Genomic DNA, 22,457 nt, shown 5'->3' on the forward strand with positions numbered 1-22,457 from the left:
CTCCTCTATTATTCTAGACCCCAGTAGGACCAGAACCAATGGGTTGAAATTAAATCAGAAGAGTTTCTGGCTCAATATTAGGAAGAACTTCCTGACCATTAGAGCGGTTCCTCAGTGGAACAGGCTTCCTCAGGAGGTGGTGGGCTCTCCTTGCTTGGAGGTTTTTAAACAGAGGCTAGCTGGCCATCTGACAGCAATGAAGATCCTGTGAATTTAGGGGGAGGTATTTGTGCGTTTCCTGCATGATGCAGGGGGTTGGACTAGATTACCCTGGAGGTCCCTTCCAACTCTATGATTCTATGAAATGCCAAGCCATCAGAGAAGACTTCTCTTGCCTTTCTGGCACCCTTCAAAATCTGACACCCTAGGCAATCATCTAAGTTTGCCTACTGGTCCAGCAGCCTTGCCAGAGGCTGTTGCTATCCTCCCCACCCCCAAACATATGAATGATAAATTGTTCAGAGAATCCTGTGTTCTCACATTCCATTTCACAAAGGAGGGATTTTTCAAAATGAAAAGAGAGAGCGCCTATTAAACGATGATTAACTTTGAGTTGAGGAGCTCAAAAAATGATTTCTGACTGCAGCCCATTTCCCAGTCGGACACCTTGGAATTAGGGTTGCCAAGTCCAATTTAAGAAATATCTGGGGACTTTGGGGGTGGAGCCAGGAGACTTTGGGGGTGGAGCCAGGATACATTAGGGGTGGAGCCAAGATCAAGGCTGTGACAAGCATAATTGAACTCCAAAGGGAGTTCTGGCCATCACATTTAAAGGGATAGGGGCACCTTCTTTTGGGGCTCATAAAATTAGACCCCTTGGTCCAATCGTTTTGAAACTTGGAGGGTATTTTGGGGAGAGGCACTAGATGCTATACTGAAAATTTGGTGACTCTACCTTAAAAAACAGCACCCCCAGAGCCCCAGATACCTGCGGATCAATTCTCCATTTTCTATTGGAATAAATCTCTCTAGGGAATAATAGAAAATGTCCCAGCGGACATTTTCCTCCCCTCCTCCTGCTTTCTGACCTTGAAGCGGGGGGAGGGCCTCCAAACCGGGGGATCCCCTGCCCCCACCTGGGGATTGGCAACCCTACTTGGAATCCACGCTCAGCTTGAAAAAGCCCATAAAATGTCTGAGAGCCAGTTTGGTGTAGTGGTTAAATGCACAGACTCTTATCTGGGAGAACCGGCTTTGATTCCCCACTTCTCCATGTGCGCCTTCTGATATTACCTTGAGACAGTCACAAGTTCTCACAGCACTGTTCCTCTCAAGAGCAGTTTCTGTCAGAGCTCTCTCAGCCCCACCTACCTCACAGGGTGTCTGTTGTGGGGAAGGAAGATAAAGGAGATTGTGAGCTGCTCTGAGATTCAGACTGAAGGGCGGGGTATAAATCCAATATCTTCTGCTCCTGTTGCGCAGCTCTCCTCCTAAGCACAAAACTTACCTTTCCAAAGAATGGGAGTCAGGGGTGGAATTCTAGCAGGAGCTCCTTTGTATATTAGGCCACACACCCCTGAGTAGCCAATCTTCCAAGAGCTTACAAAAAAGAGCCTTGTAAGCTCTTGGAGGCAGGGCTGGCCCTCGAGTGTGTGGCCTAGTATGCTAGAATTCCACCCCTGACTCCCATTCTTTGGAAAGGTAAGTTTTGTGCTTAGGAGGAGAGTAATCTTAGGAGTAGTCAGCCATAGAAAGCTCGTCACAGAGGACAGATGAGGGGACAGTCCTTCTAGCAGAGTATCGGCCCGAACTTCCTGTTGGGTTCGTGGGAGTTGTAGCTTCCGAATTTCTTCTCACCATTTGGTCCCTCCTTTGTGGGATTACAGGTATGGCTGAGGCAGAAAGGAAAAATTATGATAGCCAATGGGAAGAAAAATTGCCTCAGCACAGCAACATCAGGCTGTGCTTTTGCTACAGAATAAAAAATGTATAATAAGAACATAAGAAGAGCCCTGCTGGATCAGACCAATAGTCCATCCAGTCCAGCATCCTGTCTCACACACTGGACAACCAGTTCCTCTGGAAGGCCAACAACAGGGCAGAGAGTCTGATGCCTTCATAAGAACATCAGAGGAGCCCTGCTGGATCAGACCAACAGTCCACTTAGTCCAGCATACTGTCTCCCATAGTGGCCTGCCAGTTCCTCTGGAGGGCCAACAACGGGGCAGAGAGTCTGAGGCCTTCATAAGAACATCAGAAGAGCCCTGCTGGATCAGACCAGTGGTCCATCCAGTCCAGCATTCTGTCTCACACAGTGGCCAACCAGTTCCTCTGGAGGGCCAACAACAGGGCAGAGAGGCCGAGGCCTTCTTAAGAACATCAGAAGAGCCCTGCTGGATCAGACCAGTGGTCCATCCAGTCCAGCATTCTGTCTCACACAGTGGCCAACCAGTTCCTCTGGAGGGCCAATAACAAGGCACGAAGGCCGAGGCCTTCCCCTGATAAGAACATCAGAAGAGCCTTGGCCCTTGCAGAATCAGGCCAATAGTCCATACAGTCCAGCATCCTGTCTCACACAGCATTCAGTTCCTCCGGAGGGCCACTGACAGGGTATAGAGGCTGATGCCTTCCATTGATGCGGCCTCCTGGCTCTGGGATTTAGAGATAGGATTGTCCAGTCTAATTCAGAAAATATCTGGGGACTTTGGGGGTGGAGCCAGGAGACTTTGGGCAGAGCCAGACTTTCCCATTCCCAAAATAAATGCATAAAAATACAGCAGTGCAGTTCACCTGAATAGTCGTCATTTCCTCATCCCCCAATAGCTGCAATTCTAATAAATGAAAGCGTAAGCACACAAAAAGCAGCCAAAATGCACAGAGTTTGCAAATTCACATTTTTGTGAGCTCACTGGGGCTTTACTCACAGGAACTGCTGTTCTTCAGGCCAACACTGGCAAATAAAAAAAGAGAGAGGTGGAGTTTTCCTCCATCCCATAAACAGGCTCCTATACAAAGACTCTGAAAACAATGCAAAGCAAGCACAGAGACACACACACACTCTTACTGGTTCCTCTACAAAGACTTCTGAAAAGTACAGGGGCTATGCTGCTCTCTTTCTCCCACACTTACTTGCTCTGAAACAAAAGAAAAACAAACTGAGGGACAAGACTCTTAAAACAGGACTTGTTTGCAAGTTTCTAGACCTGCTGGAGATCTAGAGGTACATGGTGGCTGTGGGGGTGGGGCTTCCCCCCACCGGCCAGCTGGCTGGGGGTGGAATGAAACTTGTAAAACTGGGGAATCCCCCACTGGGTCCTGGGGACTGGAAAGCCTATTTAGAAAGTTAAATGTCTCTGAATGTTGAGATTCCCCTCAGTTACCATGACTAGTAGCCATTGATAGCAGGGCTTTTTGTTGTTGCAGGAACTCCTTTGCATATTAGGCCACACACCCCTGATGTAGCCAATCCTCCTGGAGCTTACAGTAGCCCTGTACTAAGAGCCCTGTAAGCTCCAGAAGGACTGGCTACATAGAGGAGGGTGGCCTAATATGCAAAGGAGTTCCCGATACAAAAAAGGCCCTGATAGACTTATCCTCCATGAACCTGTCTAATCTTCTAATAAAGCTATGTATGCCTCTGGCCATCCCTATGTTTTTGGCAGCAAATTCCACATTTTAATCACTGTTGCTGTAAAGTCGTCTTTCCTTTTGTCCACCCCATACTTACTGCCCATCAGCATCAATGGATACAATTGAGTTGTAGTATTTTAGAAGAGATAAAAGGAAGTACTTCTTCACCCAAAGGGCCATTAACACATGGAATTCACTGCCATAGGAGGTGGCAGCTACAAGCATAAACAGCTTCAAGAGGGGACTGGATAAACACATGGAGCAGAGGTCCATCAGTGGCTATTAGCCACAGTGTATTGTTGGAACTCTGTCTGAGACAGTGATGCTCTGTATTCTTGGTGCTTGGGGGGCCACAGTGGGGGGGGGGGCTTCTAGTGTCCTGGCCCTACTGCTGGATGCAGATTGGAGTCTTCTAGTGTCCTGGCCCCTCCTGGGTTTTTTGGCCACTGTGTGACACAGAGTGTTGGACTGGATGGGCCATTGGCCTGATCCAACATGGCTTCTCTTATGTTCTTATGTTATTTTGGGAGAGGGAGAAAAAGTTCTCTTTTGTCAGCTCTCTCTACTCCATGCATAATTCTATAAACCTCTATCATATCCCCTCTTAATAATCTCTTTTCTAAACTGAAAAGTCACCTAAATACAATTAATAAACTTTAAAAATACACTTTTAAAGAAACCATCAAAGGCATCAAAATTTTTTTGGAAAAAACAAATAGGAATCCCCACGGGTAAAATTCTAGCAGGAGCATATTAGGCCACACACCCCTGATGTAGCCAATCCTCCAAGAGCTTACATAAAAGAGCCTTGGGGGATTGGCTACATCTTGGAGCTCTTGGAGGATTGGCTACATCCGGGGTGTGTGGCCTAATATGCAAAGGAGCTCCTGCTAGAATTCCACCCCTGGTAGTTCCATCAAAAACTGGATCTGAGTCCAAGATTTCCAAGGGGTAAGCTTTCAAGAGGGAGTTTTGATTCTCAAAGGCTCATGTCCCCAAGATCTTGTTGTTCTATAAGAACCTCCTGTACTCAAATTCTGTGGCAGACCAACACGGCTACTCTCTGAAACTTCCATCAGAAATGTGGAAGATTCAATAATAATTCATCAGTCCTTGAAAATGGCCCTTGAACATCATGAAAGTCAACATGGGGTTCTGCGGGGCTACACCCCTGATGTAGCCAATCCTCCAAGAGCTTGCAGGGCTCTTTGTACAGGGCCTACTGAAATCTCCAGGAGGATTGGCTGCATCAGAGGGTGTGGCCTAATAGGCAAAGGAGGTCCTGCTAGAATTCCTTACAGGGCTCTTCTCACAGGGCCCACTGTCAGCTCCAGGAGGATTTGCTGCATCAGAGGGTGTGGCCTAATATGCAAAGGAGGTCCTGCTAGAATTCCTTACAGGGCTCTTCTTACAGGGCCTGCTGTAAGCTCCAGGGGGATTGGCTATGTCAGGGGTGTGTGGCCTAATAGGCAAAGGAGGTCCTGCTAGAATTCCTGACAGGGCTCTTCTCACAGGGCCTGCTGTAAGCTCCAGGGGGATTGGCTATGTCAGGGGTGTGTGGCCTAATAGGCAAAGGAGGTCCTGCTAGAATTCCTTACAGGGCTCTTCGTACAGGGCCTACTGGAAGCTCCAGGAGGATTGGCTGCATCAGGGGGGTGTGGCCTGATATGCAAAGGAGGTCCTGCTAGAATTCCTTACAGGGCTCTTCTCACAGGGCCTGCTGTAAGCTCCAGGGGGATTGGCTGCATCAGGGGTGTGTGGCCTAATAGGCAAAGGAGGTCCTGCTAGAATTCCTTACAGGGCTCTTCTCACAGGGCCCACTGTCAGCTCCAGGAGGATTGGCTGCATCAGAGGGTGTGGCCTAATAGGCAAAGGAGGTCCTGCTAGAATTCCTTACAGGGCTCTTCTCACAGGGCCTACTGAAATCTCCAGGAGGATTGGCTGCATCAGAGGGTGTGGCCTAATATCCAAAGGAGTTCCTGCTGCAAAAAAAGTCCTGGGGTTCTGGATGTTGTACCTCCACTGTATCTCTGTGAAGGTGAGTTCCGCCATTTCTTTTGACTTCCAACGTTAAGCTTCTTACAAAAGCCAGGTTTTATTTATCTACCGACTGTCATCCCGTTAATGACAGAAGATCTCAGATGGATTATAATTTTATATCTTTGCATACTACAGTATTAGCATTAAGCTGCTTTTTTATGATGGTGCTAATATACAGATGTTGCTGTGATTTGTTTTTTAATTTACTTTGTACCTCCCCCATGTACATTTTGTGGGAAAGTACTTTATTCTGCAGCAGCTCATTTATTTTAAAAGTTATTGTCATATATGTCCCTCCTAGCACACTAATGCCATTTACGCATGTGTTTTCAGCTTTCCCTGAGCAGCCTGGTAGAGATTGCTTCCCTCCCTTGCTCATTTCAGAAGTGTAGAATCTCCTCCATAGTGGGGGATGGAATGTTATGGCTCATTGTGGGCACTTCTCCGGCAAGCCTGTGCAACTTTCTCAACATTTCCTTTTTGTGTTTAAATGTTCTTAATTACCAGGAGTGCAAATGGTTCAAAGGGAAGCAGAACACTCCAGCATGAATGTACAAGAATGTTTTGGATTGTGTTGTACTGGAGTCTTGTTACCTGAGCTTGAGACAGGCACTCCTTGCAAACCAGGATCCTGAAGCCTGGAAGAACTGGCCAATCAGGATGCTAGGCAGGTAACAATTTGTAACAAAGAAATGCAAATGAGGGAGCCAATAGGAGTAACTGTTACCTGACAGGGGGTGTGGTTAATCATAGCCAGATAGTATATAGTTGCAGTTTTGCCTGTGGTCCTCTGTAACTGTTTCTTTTAGCAATAAAGTGTTCTTGGTAGATTCAGAGCTGACTGAACTCCCTTTAACTTTATTTCAAAGAACATTGAGTTACGCCTTGTGTGATCCAAACAACTGGTCCACCCAGCCCAGGGTTTCCTACTCCAAATGGCAGAGCCCCGGCAAGGTCTTAAGAAGAAGCCTTCTTTAATCCTACTGCATGGGATCTTAAGAGATGCTTGGAGAAACATCAACTGCGGGGTGACATGATAGAGGTTTACAAGGCTATGCATGGGATGGAGAAGGTAGAGAAAGAAGTACTTTTCTCCCTTTCTCACGATACAAGAACTCGTGGGCATTCAATGAAATTGCTGAGCAGTCGGGTTAGAACGGATAAAAGGAGGTACTTCTTCACCCAAAGAGTGATTAACACATGGAATTCACTGCCACAGGAGGTGGTAGCAGCTACAAGCATAGCCAGCTTCAAGAGGGGGTTAGATAAAAATATGGAGCAGAGGTCCATCAGTGGCTATTAGCCACAGTGTGTATATATGTATGTATGTAGATAGATAGATGATAGATAGATAGATAGATAGATAGATAGATAGATAGATAGATAGATAGATAGATAGATAGATAGATAGATAGATAGATAGACCTAATGCAAACATGTGCTCATAATACGGGCTACTATGTGGTCCAGAACTGGTGGGGACCATTGGGTGGAGTGATGGCTGGGGCTGTTGTCCTCCAGGGGGCGGCTGGAGATCTTCTGAGATTACACAGATCTTCAGGCAAAATAGATCAGTTTCTCTGGAGAAAATGACCGCTTTGGAAGGTGGACTCTATGGCATTATACCCAGGGCTTTTTTTGTAGCAGGAATTCCTTTGCATATTAGGCCACACACCCCTGATGTAGCCAATCCTCCAAGAGCTTGCAGGGCTCTTAGTACAGGGCCTACTGTAAGCTCCAGGAGGATTGGCTACATCAGGAGTGTGTGGCCTAAAATGCAAAGGAGCTCCTGCTACAAAAAAAGTTCTGGGCCACACATCCTTGGTGTAGCCAATCCTCCAAGAGCTTACAAGGCTCTTCTTGCAGGATCTACTGTAAGCTCCAAGAGTGCATGCAATAATATGCAAAGGAGTTCCTGCTACAAAAACATGTCCTGATTGGATCACTTTCAAAAATTTTTTTAAAACATGAAGATAAGGGATGAGGGAAACCATGTGAGAACCGACATTCAGGCTGATTAGAGACCGGCACTTTGAGCCCACTCAGAGACGCCTCTGAAGTCAGCCCCAAAAATTTGTTCAGATGGCAACATCTGCCGACTGTCCTCCTCCTGTCCTCACCCTGTCCTCCAGGCTCCTTTGACCGGCTCAAAAAGCTACCACTTCAAAAATGGCAGCAAATTTTTGAGCTGGTTGTCAGTTGCCTCCCCGCCATCTGGATGGGGAAGGGTGCAAGTGAGGTGACTTGGCGGTGTGGAACTGCCAAGTTTCCCCAAGCTATTCTCGGGTTTTTGGTTTTTTTAAGAACCCATTCAGAGCACTGGCACGCTTGTGTGCATCAGTGCCTGCCCTCCCAAGGGGAAAAAAAAGGAATCCGGCTTCTGGGTCACCTTCCTGTGTTGAGGCAGCCAGCCGCCTCACGGATGGGATGCAGGTGGCATGCGGGTGAGTGTATGGAGGCTCCGGGATGGCTCTTTTTGAGGCGTCCCAAGCCGCCCCAGAATGCCTGTCTGTTCTCAGCCACACAGAACATTTTTAATGTGTTTCTGAATATTCGGCATAGAAAAAGAGTGCTTTTCGACGACATCGCTCGCAATTTGCAATCCAAGTGCAGGAGCGGTTGACTGTGTAACCAATTTTAGTGATTTTTTTTGGAACACAAAGCTGAGAAGTGAGGTCAGGCAACACAAGGACATGCGCAGGGAGCATTTTCGATTGATTTTTGAACATTTGGTGAGTGGGGGGAACATCTTTTTTTGACTGTGCAGCTTGCAATTCACAACTGAAACGGATAAGCGATGGAGCATTTTCGATCGATTTTCGAACATTCGGGGTGTGTGGGGAGAACGTCTTTTTTTTTTTTGACTGCGTAGCTTGCAATTTGCAATCGAAATGGATAAGCGACTGAGCATGCCACATTATTAGATGTATCCTCGCGCCCGTATGGCCACGCGCATCGATCCATACATTGCGAAGGAATATTTTCCCCATCAACCTAGTGGGGAAGCTGATGAGAAACCCTGCAATTGATGACCACCTCCTTCCTAAATGTATTTGCGACTTGATGATGTGGGCTTTGGATGGCCTGCTGTTCTCAATTGTCCGTTGCGTATTAAGAACGGCCCAAGCCATGAGAACTTCCCCCCCTCTCTTTTTTTAATGCGTTCCCTTTTCGCTGTGGATTTTTATTATGCATGAGCCTCTTGGCTGAGATGCGTCTTTTGTTTTACATTTTGCATTCATTAAAAACCAGTCATCTGCATATTTTGCGAGAGCTTAGGGGTCTTCTCTCCCCTTGATACTTGCGCGCGAGTCCCATTAGCATCGACGGAAATTGAGAGTGCACAGCGAACGGAAAATATAGTGGAGTGCCCTTTGATGCCAAGCTGGGTTTATATACTCATTACTGGGGAACGTCTTGGCTAAAAACCAAAAGGCCAACCGTGCCTAGGAGAGGAAACCTGGTGTACTCCGTAAGCCTCCTCTTGCAAAACTAGCTATCTGAAATATATTTATAAATATTGTATGCCACCTTTCCTGTCCTAAATAAATAAAGTGATTTGTGATGTTGCTGGTTAGTCTGAATCTAGCACAGGGGTTGGTGCTGTAGCAGTGCGATTCTTCCTCAATCTCCTTTTGTCCTCAAGTCCAGCTATGCGTGCGTTCTCAAACTGCACCCTTCTTAAATCTTCGTTCGCGAAGTCAAGCCGAGAGAGAGAGAGAGCGAGAGCACAGGGGTGGTCAAACTGAGGCTTGGGAGCCACATGTGGCTCTTTTGCACATATTATGTGGCTCTCAAAGCCCCCACCACCCCATTGACTGGTTTGGAGAAGGCATTTCCCTCTTTAAATCACTCCTCTAAGCCAAGCCCGCCGGTGGCTTGGAGAATGCATTTAAAGTTAAAATCGCTTTCTTTCCACTTCTCCCACTCCATCAATTTTCTGTCCTCCCTCCCTCCCTCCCTCCCTCCCTCCCTCCCTTCCTTCCTCCCTTCCTCCCTTCCTCCCTCCCTTCCTTCCTTCCTTCCTTCCTTCCTTCCTTCCTTCCTTCCTTCCTTCCTTCCTTCCTTCCTTCTTCCCTCCCTCCCTCCCTCCCTCCCTCCCTCCCTTCCTGTCTTGCAACTCTCAAATATCTGACATTCATGTCTTGTGGCTCTCAAACAGCTGCGATTTATTCTATGTGGCTCTTACATAGAATATGTGTCCCTGATCTAGTAGAACAAAGTTTGAGTCCAGTGAAACCTTTAAGACCAACAAAATTTTATTCCAGGTATAAGATGTCATGTGCACACACACAATCAATTTTTCCAGCTGCTTCAGACCAACATAGCTATCTGCCTGAATACATTCTGAATATCTGCCTGAATACATAGCTATCTGCCTGAATACATTTTAACACATGAATCAGGCCCTTGAAGAAGAGGAAGGAGGAGGAGGAGGAGGAGGAGGAGAAGAAGATATTGGCTTTATATCCTGCCCTATACCCTGAATCTCAGAGTCTGAGAGTGGTCACAATCTCCCCTACTGCCCCCTCCCCCGCAACAGACACCCTATGAGGTAGGTGGGGCTAAGGGAGCTCTTACAGCAGCTGCCCTTTCCAGGACAACCTCTGCCAGAGCTATGGCTGACCCAAGGCCATGCTAGCAGGTGCAAGTGGAGGAGGGGGAATCAAACCCGGTTCTCCCAGATAAGAGTCGGCACACTTAACCACTACACCAAACTTGGTCCATCAAGGTCAATATTGTCTGCTCTGTCTGGCAGTGTCTCTCCAGGGACTCATGCAGAGGTCTTTCACAGCAGCTACAGCCTGTTCCTTTTACCTGGAGATGCTGGGGATCAAACCTGTGACCTTCTGCATCCCAAGCTGCTGCTCTGCCACTGAGCCACTGTCCTTCCCCTATTGTATTCAGTCTCAGTGGGTAACCATATTGACCTGCGGTAGAACAGTTTGACTCTAGTCCAATAGCGCCGTGGAGTCTAACAAGATTCTGGGGGGCACAACGGTTAAGAGTCAAAGGTCTCTGTGTAGATATCGTACTGGTGCAGCACAGCTATATTATCAAACAGGATAGTTCTGGCTGTCATTCTTTGGTTTAATTCAGTTGTCTCATGTACCAGTTGCTGCATGGGGAGGGACGGTGGCTCAGTGGTAGAGCATCTGCTTCATAAACAGAAGGTTCCAGGTTCAGTCCCTGGCATCTCCAACTGAAAAGGGTCCAGGCAAATAGGTGTGATAAACCTCAGCTGTTCAAGGGGAGGGACGGTGGCTCAGTGGTAGAGCATCTGCTTGGTAAGCAGAAGGTCCCAGGTTCAGTCCAGGCAAGTAGGCGTGAAAAACCTCAGTATGAGACCCTGGAGAGCCACTGCCAGTCTGAGTAAACAATACTGACTTCAATGGATCCAGGATCTGATCCAGTAAAAGGCAGCTTCAGATGTTCATGCATTTCCTAAATTGGCTTGTATGTTTCGCATGAGTGTGTCTTACTACAGCTGTTTGGAAAATGTGTTGATGTTGCAGGGGGAAGGTACTATGACTGAGTTGCATGCATATGCTCCCTATATATCTATGCCCACCTTTTCCACTGAGACTCAAGGCAAGGTATGTATTTGTGTGCAGGTTTCAGATTCAGCAGGAGCTCACAGGCACACAGTGCCTGAACCTTTCTGAGGGTTCCTCCTCCTCTCTACTTACCTTGTCCATTGAATAGGAGGTGCAGCTGCATAACAATCCCTGGATTAGGAGAGCAGGAAGCCAGCCAGCCACCAGGGGCTTTGCCACACCCCCAGCAGCCCTCATTAACCCCTGGAGAAGCCCATGCTACCTTTTCTTCACTTCTTATGTGTTTTTGGGTGGCAGGTGACTTGCTGGCCTTTTGACTGGGGGGGGCAGGAGAACCCCAGGTGAGATCCAGCCAGCCCAAGCAGACCTCGCTCGCCTGGGGCTCTCCTTTGGGTTGCTTTTGGCTGGGGGGGGGCATATGCTAATAAATTATGCTAATGAACTCCGCCACCTATTTTTCTACAAAATGGCCCCTGTTTGTGTGCCATCTAGTCTCCCCCAACTTATGGTGACCCCAGCCAGGGGCTTTCAAGGCAAATGAGAAGCAGAGGTGGTTTGCTATTTCTTCAGAGGAAGGCAATGGATGGATGGGGAACTACCAAAACATGGGTGGATGGATGGATAGGGAAACACCCAAGAAAACTGAAAAGTCTTGCTCCATCCAAACATCCACCCACCCATCCATCCACCCTTCCCTCCCTTCCTAACTTAGAAGCCTGAGTAGAAAGGAAGTTTAGATGGTACCTAGAGGAGAGTCAAGTAGGCAATGAATGAATGGGTGGATCAATGGGGAACTACTAAAGAAGATTCTTCAGGGTTTTTTGGTATTTCCCCATCTTTCCATCCATCTGTCCGTCCATCTGTCCACCCACCCACCCACCTATCCATCCATCCATCCATCCATCCATCCATCCATCCATCCAGCCAAACGTCCACCCACCCACCCCTGATCTAAACATCCCTCCTGTCAAGAGTCACTCCATCTTGTTCCTCTTGTCATGTGTATTCACTTGTACAATGCTAGGCTGTGCTTTAATGCTATGCTGCGCTTGCTATGCCTTTGATAAAACTGTAACTTGTTGCTTATCTGGGGGGAGGTTGGCATGTCTGGGAATTAGCTAGTCGCTAGGTAACTAAGGGCAAGAGCTGGAGGAGATGCGAACCATGAACTGATAGTGAGCATCTGCAGTGATGAGAGCTTTGCAAAAACCCCGCGCAAAACCCCCGCTTTTGCTTGGCGTTCTTTGTCTTGAATTATAACGGCCAAAGCAATGGTTTATAAGTTGGGGGAACTGACAGAGAGGTCAGTTCCGACAACGCGTATGTATGCCCGTGAAGCTGGAATAAAGATCTTGAACTTCAACTGCCTTTTCCTTGACTCTGGGTCTGACACCTCCCTCCCTCCATCCAGAAGTAGAAGAATTGCAGATTTATATCCCGCCCTTCTCTTTGAATCAGAGACTCAAAGCAGCTTACAATCTCCCATATCTTCTCTCCCCACAACAGACACCCTGTGAGGTGGGTGAGGCTGAGAGGGCTCTCACAGCAGCTGCCCTTTCAAGGACAACTCTTGCGAAAGCCATGGCTAACCCAAGGCCATGGTAGCAGGTGCAAGTGGAGGAGTGGGGAATCAAACCCAGTTCTCCCAGATAAGAGTCTGCACACTTAACCACTACACCAAACTGGCCTCCTCCCTCCCTCCCTCCCTCCCTCCCTCCCTCCCTCCATCCATCCATCCATCCATCCATCCATCCATCCATCCATCCATCCATCCATCCATCACTCACCTGACTCTCCTCGAGGGACCAATCTAAACTTCCTTTTCACCCAGGCTTTTAAGTGAAGAATGCCATCTTTTAAAGCTATTTTTATGGTCTTCTTTTAGCCTGAGATCTGTTCTATGCATATCACTCCTAGGCTGCTGAATGGTTTGTTTGTTTTTTAATGCATTTGTGCCTGGACTTGGTTGTAACGCCTTGCTTATTGATGATTTTATGCTGGTGTTTTAATTGTATCTTATTTCATTTTGTGAATTGCCTTGAGTGTACCTCTGGAGATGGCAGCAGGAATCTTGTCTAAATAAGCTGAAGATAAAGCATCAACATCTGCACATACTTTGCCAGCAGTGGCCAACCTCTGAAGCCTAGTCTATGTAGGATGGACGGTGGCTCAGGGGAGGGACGGTGGCTCAGTGGTAGAGCATCTGCTTGGTAAGCAGAAGGTCCCAGGTTCAATCCCCGGCATCTCCAACTAAAAAAAAAGGGGACCAGGCGAGTAGGCGTGAAAAACCTCCGCTTGAGACCCTGGAGAGCCGCTGCCAGTCTGAGTAGGCAATACTGACTTTGATGGACCGAGGGTCTGATTCAGTAGAAGGCAGCTTCATATGTTCATAAAAAAGGCAGCACAGAAGCTAAATGACATCTAGGGCCTGTTCAGACGCACAGTTTAATCAGTTGCCGCTGCTGTTTCCTACCGGATTAAAAGTGGCTGATCAGACAGCAACATTTGCCTCCCGATAGTCAATCGTTGTCACCTCCCCCCCCCCCCCCCCCAATCCTTCTCCAAACCGGATTATTTTGTTGCCTGCTGCTTTGTGGTGTTTTTTGAGTTGCCCGGTTTCAGCTCGTAGTTTTCTCCGCCTGGATAGTTCTGCTGCGATATTAACCAACTTCTGGTTGTCCGAAGGCTGTCCCAGAGCAAAAGGAGCCTCAGACATCCGGTTTATGGTCGCCGGGTTTTTTTTACTACTTAGCAATATGCGCATAGCCACATAACCACTTTTTTTACCTATGTGCATGCACATATGCTCTTATGTGCATAATGTGTGCATGTGCAAGATGCGTGCATGCGCATTATGTTCTTATGTGCATAATAGTGTCAGAAACAAAAAAGAGAACTGCACGGTGCCATCATGTGGACGGCAGAAGACGGTTTCACCGTGAAGTGATTCAAATTGCAGTATGGCAGTCCGATCGATAATATCCGGAACAAAGATATTCGGAACAGAACCGGGTCAGTTTAACATGGACTCAACACGCTGTGTGAACAGGGCCCTTGTTTCTAGGAAAGGTCCCCTGTGCAAGCTCCAGTCGTTTCTGACTCTGGGGTGACGTTGCTTTCACAATGATTTTACGGCAGACTTTTTATGGGGTGGTTTGCCATTGCCTTTGCCAGTCATCTGCACTTCCCCCCCAACAAACTGGGTACTCCTTTTACCGACATTGGAAGGATGGAAGGCTGAGTCAACCTCGAGCTGGCTACCTGAAAACCCAGCTTCCACCGAGGATCGAACTCAGGTCGTGAGCAGAGCTTAGGACTGCCATACTGCAGCTTTAACACTCTGTGCCACGGGGCTCTTGGGCAAGGGGAAACTAGCTTGTAATTTAAAGGCTGCTGCAAACAAGAGGACGCCTGCTTGGGAACACTGCAACATCTCTAACAAAAACCTGTGAAACTGAAAACTTGAGACCTAGTAGAGTGTAGTGGTTAGAGCACAGGACTGAGATCTTGGTGGTGATGGAAAATGAGGCAAAATTTCTGGCTGACATCCTTAAATTTAATTCTGACCATGTTTGAATGCATCTGTAAGCTCGGTTTTATTTTGATTTTATCTCCAATGTTTAAATTTTTATATTCTGTGTATTTTTATCTGAATCTATTATGCCATTAAAGGTTTGGTATGGTATGGGAAAATGCTGTTCAGTCCCAGGCAACTTATAGCAACCCCAGAGAAGTGTTCAAGGCAAGAGACGTTCAGAGGTGGTTTGCCATTGCTGGCCTTTGTGTAGCGATGCTGGAGTTCCTCAGTGATCTCCCATGAAAGAAATAACTATGGCTCATCCAGCTTAGCTTCTGAGATCTGAGAAACATAGGTATAAGCTGGGCCATCCAAGTCAGGGCAGATGGATAGAGGTGGTTTGCTATTGTCTGCCTCTATGTCGCAACCTTGGGTTTCTTTGGTGGTTTCCCATCCAAGTACTCACCAGGACTGACCTTGTTAGCTTTGGAGATCTGATGAGATCAGGCTAGCCTGGGCCATCCAGGTCAGGGCAGATGGATAGAGGTGGTTTGCTATTGTCTGCCTCTATGTCGCAACCTTGGGTTTCTTTGGTGGTTTCCCATCCAAGTACTCACCAGGACTGACCTTGTTAGCTTTGGAGATCTGATGAGATCAGGCTAGCCTGGGCCATCCAGGTCAAGGCTGGGATATGGAAGATCCAGGTTAACATAAGGACATAAGAAAAGCCATGTTGGATCAGACCAATGGCCCCTCCAGTCCAACACTCTGTGTCACATAAGAACATAATAGAAGCCATGTTGGATCAGGCCAGTGGCCCATCCAGTCCAACACTCTGTGTCATATAAGAACATAAGAGAAGCAATGTTGGATCAGGCCAGGGACCCATCCAGTCCAACACTTTGTGTCACATAAGAGAAGCCCTGTTGGATCAGACCAATGGCCCTTCCAGTCCAACACTCTGTGTCACATAAGAACATAAGAGAAGCCATGTTGGATCAGACCAATGGCCCTTTCAGTCCAACACTTTGTGTCACATAAGAGAAGCTCTGTTGGATCAGACCAATGGCCCATCCAGTCCAACACTTTGTGTCACACAGTGGCCAAAAAAACCCAGGCACCATCAGGAGGTCCATCAGTTGGGCCAGGACACTAGAAGTTCTCCCACTGTGCCCCCCCACAAGCACCAAGTATCCAGAGCATCACTGCCCCAAACAGAGAGTTTTATCTATATGCTGTGGCTAATAACCACTGATGGACCTCTGCTCCAAATGTTTATCCAATCCCCTCTTGAAGCTGGCTATGCTTGTAGCCGCCACCACCTCCTTTGGCAGTGGATTCCACATGTTAATCACCTTTTGGGTGAAGAAGTATTCCTTTTATCTGTTCTAACCCGACTGCTCAGCAATTTCATCGAGTGCCCACGAGTTCACGTATTGTGAGAAAGGGAGAAAAGTACTTCTTTCTCTACCTTCTCTATCCCGTGCATCATCTTGTAAACTTCGATCATGTCACCCCTCAGTCGACGTTTCTCGATTCAAATCCTGACTCGGGCCATGGAAACTTACTGGATGACTTCGGGCCAGTCACGTAGTCTCAGCTAACCTCACAGGGTTGTGACGAGAGTGAAATGGAGGAGTGGAGGACATACTAAGCGTCTTTGTGTCTCCATTGGGGAGAAATGTGAGTAAGTAAATAAATAAATGAAGAGTGGCAATATACCCACACTGGTATACCCATATGGCGCAGAGTGTTAAAGCTGCAGTACTGCAGTCTGCTCTTGACCTGAGTTCGATCCCCAGTGGAAGCTGGGTTTTCAGGTAGAAGAAGAAGAAGAAGATATTGGATTTATATCCCACCCTCCACTCCAAAGAGTCTCAGAGCGGCTCACAATCTCCTTTCCCTTCCTCCCCCACAACAGACACCCTGTGAGGTGGGTGGGGCTGGAGAGGGCTCTCACAGCAGCTGCCCCAAGGCCATGCTAGCAGGTGCAAGTGGAGGAGTGGGGAATCAAACCCGGTTCTCCCAGATAAGAGTTTGCACACTTAACCACTACACCAAACTGGCTCGAGGTTGACTCAGCCTTCCATCCTTCCGAGGTCGGTAAAATGAGTACCCAGCTTGCTGGGGGGAAAGTGTAGATGACAGGGGAAGGCAATGGCAAACCACCCCATCAAAACCACCCCATCAAAAGTCTGCCATGAAAACATCATGAAAGCAACCCCAGAGTCCGAAACGACTGGTGCTTGCACAGGGGACCTTTCCTTTCCATCTCACCTGCAAACCTCTGGGGGAAAACCTATCATGTGTGCTTGGACTAAATTTGAATCAGACAGGCATTTTTTTTTTTTTTTGCAAGGGGGCATTTAAAATGCTGGGGTAGGGAACTGAATTCCAACACTCCACGGCTGCACGGTCTTCACACTACAGGGGGTGGCTCTGCCTTCCCAACGAGGCGTCCTATTGTCCTGCCGGCCATTAGCCAGACGAGATGGACTGGCTTCTGTGGATGACTTGTCAAACCATCCATTGTGCCTTGAATGTCCCGCGCCGGATGACGGATGACATGCTGAAACACATGCAACCAACGCTTCCGAGAGGATCGCCCCCCCCCCCACACACACAACAAACACTGCAATGTTAAGACAAAGTCGATGCTTCGTGGAGCACATCATGCCCCAATGAGACTAGTGCGTTTGGGGAGGAAGAGAGCGACCGAGAGCAGAATTAATGCCTAATGCAGGCATTAACGTTGCGTTTGAACACCAGCCACACGCTCTCGTTTGTTTCAGTCGCTGGAATGAGGGCCCATTGTGTTTACCGCAGCTTTAGTCTATTTCTCCAGGCAGCCTGGCGCTCTTATGGGACACAGTGGGAGATCATTCCTTGAACGGGAAGCGTGCTCGCTCAGGGGCAGAATGTGCTGCCGAGCGAACTCCTTTGTGTCGGCAGGATGGGGAGGCGACGAGAGCGTCTAACAATGTGGGAAATAAATGCCTGAACATTCCGTGGTCTTGAGGACACTTTGTCAGATGTAACCGACAGATCAGGGAGTGCTTGGGTTTTTAATTGCTGGAAGGAATTAAACTCACCTCGAAGCCTCGAAATGGCAGGGGCGGGCATTGATGCGCTGAGGCAATGTTTAGGGGTGGCATGCACAAAATGTTGGATCTGTTGGGGGATTCATTCTATTGATGAGAGTTGTGGCCAGTGTTCCCTCTAAGCCGAGTTAGTGTGAGCTAGCTCACAGAGTTTTAGCCTCCAGCTCGCACCAATTTATGCGGCAGCTCACAACTTTAATGATAGTAGCTCACAACTCTAATGTCAGTAGCTCACAAAGTAGAATTTTTGCGCATAAGACTCTGCAGCTTAGAGGGAACATTGGTTGTGGCACATGTTTACTCTCAATATTCCGTTTAATATTTCCCATGGGTTTCATTTAAGAATGTAAGAGAAGCCGTGTTGGATCAGTCAATGGCCCATCTAGCCACAAAGTGGCCAAAACCCAGGTATCATCAGGAGGTCCACCATCGAGGCCAGAACTCCAGAAGGCTTCCCACTGTTGCCCCTTCAAAGAAGACAGAGAATCACTGCCCCAGTTAGAGTGTGCCACCTATACCTTGTGGCTAAGAGCCACTCATGGACCTTTGCTCTTAAGAACACAAGAGAAGCCTTATTGGATCAGGCCAGTGGCCCAACCGATCACACAGTGGCTAAAAGCCAGGTGCCATCAGGAGGTCCACCAGCAGGGCCAGAAGCCCTCCCACAGTTGCCCAGTGGCTCAGTGGTAGAGCATCTGCTTGGTAAGCAGAAGGCCTCAGGTTCAATCCCTGGTATCTCCAACTAAAAAGGGTCCAGGTAAATAGGCGTGAAAAACCTCAGCTTGAGACCCTGGAGAGCCACTGCTGGTCAGGGGAGGGATGGTGGCTCAGTGGTAGAGCATGCGCTCGGTAAGCAGATGGTCCCAGCTTCAATCCCTGGTATCTCCAACTAAAAAGGGTCCAGGCAAATAGGTGTGAAAAAACTCAGCTTGAGACCCTGGAGAGCCACTTCTGGTCAGGGAAGGGATGGTGGTTCAGTGGTAGAGCATGCGCTTGGTAAGCAGAAGGTCCCCAGCTTCAATCCCTGGTATCTCCAACTAAAAAAGGGTCCAGGCAAATAGGTGTGAAAAACCTCAGCTTGAGACCCTGGAGAGCCGCTGCCGGCAGATCTGGCCTGACCCCTTCTTCTGCCCTAGGCAGGGCAGCACAGCTCTGCCCCCACCCCTGAGAACCCAGGCCTGCCACCTACTCGCAAGTAGCCTGTACCTGCCGGCCCAAAGGCAGGCACACCCAGGCAGGTGTCCCCCCTCGCGCCCTCCCCCTTGCTCATCCGGAGGACGCCCAGTCATACCACCTTCGAGGTCTGCATGCGTCTTGAAGACACCTGTGGAGGAAGTTTCCTGAAAGGAGGGGGAAGAAACTTCCTCCAGAGGTCTTTTCAAAATGCAGGCAGACCTCGAAGCCATTATGGCTCGGGGTCCTTCCGATTGGAACTTATCGAGGCCGGGTGGGAGCTGACAGCGGCCGCAGGGAAAGCGCGGGGTGGGGGGGGCAGTGAGAGGTGGCAGGGCAAGTTTCGGGGGCGGGACTGGCAGTGGCAGGGCGAGCTTCTGGAGGGGAGCACGGCAGGCAGGTGGGAGCTGACTGCGGCAAGGAGAGCTTGGGGGCAGGAGGGAGCTGGCAGCGGAGCAAGCTGCGGCGGCAGGGCGAGCTGGGGGCGGACGGAAGCGCGGCAGGAGGGAGGGAGGGAGCTGGCGGCGGCGACAGGGTGGGGAGGGAGGCAAATTAGGCGGTTGTCTTGGGTGGGGGGGGGGAAGCCCAATTCGGTGCCTCCTCCCTTCCGGTGCCCTAGGCAACCGCCTAGTTTGCCTAGTGGGGGAGCCGGCCCTGGCTGCCAGTCTGAGTAGACATTCCTGACTTTGATGGACCGAAGGTTTGATTCGATACGGGCGGTTTCACACAAGAGATTTGGCTCGACTGAGGAACACCTCCCGTTCGATTCAAAGGCTCACGTTCACGCAAGCACGCCTGCCCTCTGAGCCCAGCCCATTCCCAGCCTGTCCCCAGACGCTGCCTCCTATCCGCATTTAAAAGCTACCTGGATTCTCCCGATAGCATCCCCCTGAATCGATTGGAGGTCACATAACTGGCTGAATGTCCCGGTGCGTCTCATGAGCAGAAGAGCTCTGTGATCGCGTCAAGCCGTTTCCGGCACAATCGGTGTTTTTTTCCCCTCTCTCTCTCTCTCTCTCTCTCTCTCTCGGCTTGGCTTCGCGAACGAAGATTTAAGAAGGGTGCAATAGTCCACGTTTGCTGCAGGCTCGCTGGTGGCTGACAAGACCAATGTGGGACAGGCAGGTCCGGTGCGCTTGTGCACTTCTCTGCATGAGCGCGCACACAGGGGTCCTTCACAAAAACACCATCCTTTCCGCAGCGAAGCCGGACTAGCAGTCTGAAGGCGGACTAGCAGTCTGAATCGGGTGTTTCCACCTTGGGTTACTATCGCGTCAATTTCTCTTATAGTGCCCTATAAGGCAGCTTCATATGTTCATATGAGGTGGAATTCTAGGCTGGGCAGCAGCAGTAAACGGTGGGGCCAGAGCCCCGTGTGCCCCTCTGTGGCTACAACCTGGTCCTTGGTGGTCTCCATCCAAGAACTAACCAGGGCTGATCCTATTCAGCTTCAAGGATCTATCAAGCTCAGGTGAAGCTGTGCTGTCCAGGTTCCCGAAAATGTTGGAGCATAAAAGTGTCATAAGAATGAATAATAGTGGACATGATCCAGTCCAAGGTAAATGCTTTAGAACCTCATTGATTTTGATGGGAGACTTAAACATACATTCGTCTCCCCCCAGTGAAATCGATGAAACTTAGAAGTGCTTAACTTTGCCTGGGATCGCGCCCGGGATTTGTTTTTCCTTTTTATAAATCAGATTCTGCCAAATCCACTGATTCCGTGCCAGTTTTCCTTGGCTTCTGATACGGTGCTTACCTTGAGAACGGCTTGGGAAATTGTGAGGCAAGGCATCACACAGTGGCCAAAAAAACCCAGGTGCCATCAGGAGGTTCATTGGTGGGGCCAGGAGACTAGAAGCCCTCCCACTGTTGAGGGCTAGATGACCCTAGAGGTCCCTTCCAACTCTATGATTCTATGTCCCCCCCCTCCCACCCAAGCACCAAGAATACAGAGCATCACTTGCCCCGGAGAGTTCCATCTATACTCTGTGGCTAACAGCCACTCATGGACCTCTGCTCTTAAGAACATAAGAGAAGCCATGTTGGATCAAGCCAATGGCCCATCCAATCCAACACTCTGTGTCATAAAGTGGCCAAAACCCCAGGTGCCATCTGGAGGTCCATCAGTGGGGCCAGGACACTAGAAGCCCTCCCACTGTTGCCCCCCCCCCCCAAGCACCAAGAATACAGAGCATCGCTTGCCCCAGACAGAGAGTTCCAACAATATGCTGTGGCTAATAGCCACTGATGGATCTCTGTTCCATAGGTTTATCCAGTCCCCTCTTGAAGCTGTCTATGCTTGTAGCCGTCCAATTGCTGTGAAAACCAAATCAAAGCTAGAGGTGGGCAAAGGAAGACAACCATTTGAAAAGGACAAAGGAAAACGAAAGGTCCCCTGTGCAAACACCAGTTGTTTCCGACTCTGGGGTGACGTTGCTTTCACAATGTTTTCATGGCAGACCTTTTTAAGGGGTGGTTTGCCATTGCCTTCCCTGGTCATTGCACTTTCCCCCCAGCAAGCTGGGTACTCATTTTACCGACCTCGGAAGGATGGAAGGCTGAGCCAACCTCGAGCAGACTACCTGAACCAGCTTCCGCTGGAATCGAACTCAGGTCATGAGCAGAGGGCTTCGACTGCAGTACTGCAGCTTTTCCACTTTGTGCCACAGGGCTCTTTCTAGAGAAGAACAAAAGGGCTTCCCAAAAACATGAGGGTATGGACAGGCCCTGACTTGGAAGCTTATATTCTGACCAAACGGGGATGGGCTGTGGCTCAGTGGTAGAGCACCTGCTTGGCATATAGGAAGTCCCAGGTTCAGTCCCTGGCATCTCCAGTTAAAAGGATCAGGTGATAGGTTGAATGAAAGAGCTCTGCTCAAGATCTTGGAGAACTTCTCCCAATCTGAGTAGACAAGCTAGATGGTGTTGGACCACATGGAGGATCCATGGCTTGGTAGTAGAGCATCTTCTTTGCATGCAAAGGTGCCAGGTTCTATCCCCAGCATCTTTAAAAATGTAGGAAGTGAGGTGAAAGTCCTGAGACTCAGGAGAGATTTGCCAGACTAGACAATACTGACCTTGATAGATATTGCCCAGTGGTCTGATTCATTGTAAGATATCTTCAGAGACAGTTTGGTGTAGTGGTTAAGTGTGCGGACTCTTATCTGGGAGAACCACGTTTGATTCCCCACTCCTCCACTTGCAGCTGCTGGAATGGCCTTGGGTCAGCCATAGCTCTGGCAGAGGTTGTCCTTGAAAGGGCAGCTGCTGGGAGAGCTCTCTCAGCCCCACCCACCTCACAGGGAGTCTGTTGTGGGGGGAGACGATATAAGGGATTGCAAGCCGCTCTGAGTCTCTGATTCAGAGAGAAGGCGGGTTATAAATCTGCAGTCTTCTTCTTCATCTTCATTTGTGTGTGTTCGTGCTAAATGGGTGCCATTAAGGGCCGGACAGTGAGGCTGGGAAGAGATGGAGAGTAGCGAGATTTGCTGCCCC

This window comes from Heteronotia binoei, chromosome 4 (assembly GCF_032191835.1).
Source record: "Heteronotia binoei isolate CCM8104 ecotype False Entrance Well chromosome 4, APGP_CSIRO_Hbin_v1, whole genome shotgun sequence".
Taxonomy (NCBI): domain Eukaryota; kingdom Metazoa; phylum Chordata; class Lepidosauria; order Squamata; family Gekkonidae; genus Heteronotia; species Heteronotia binoei.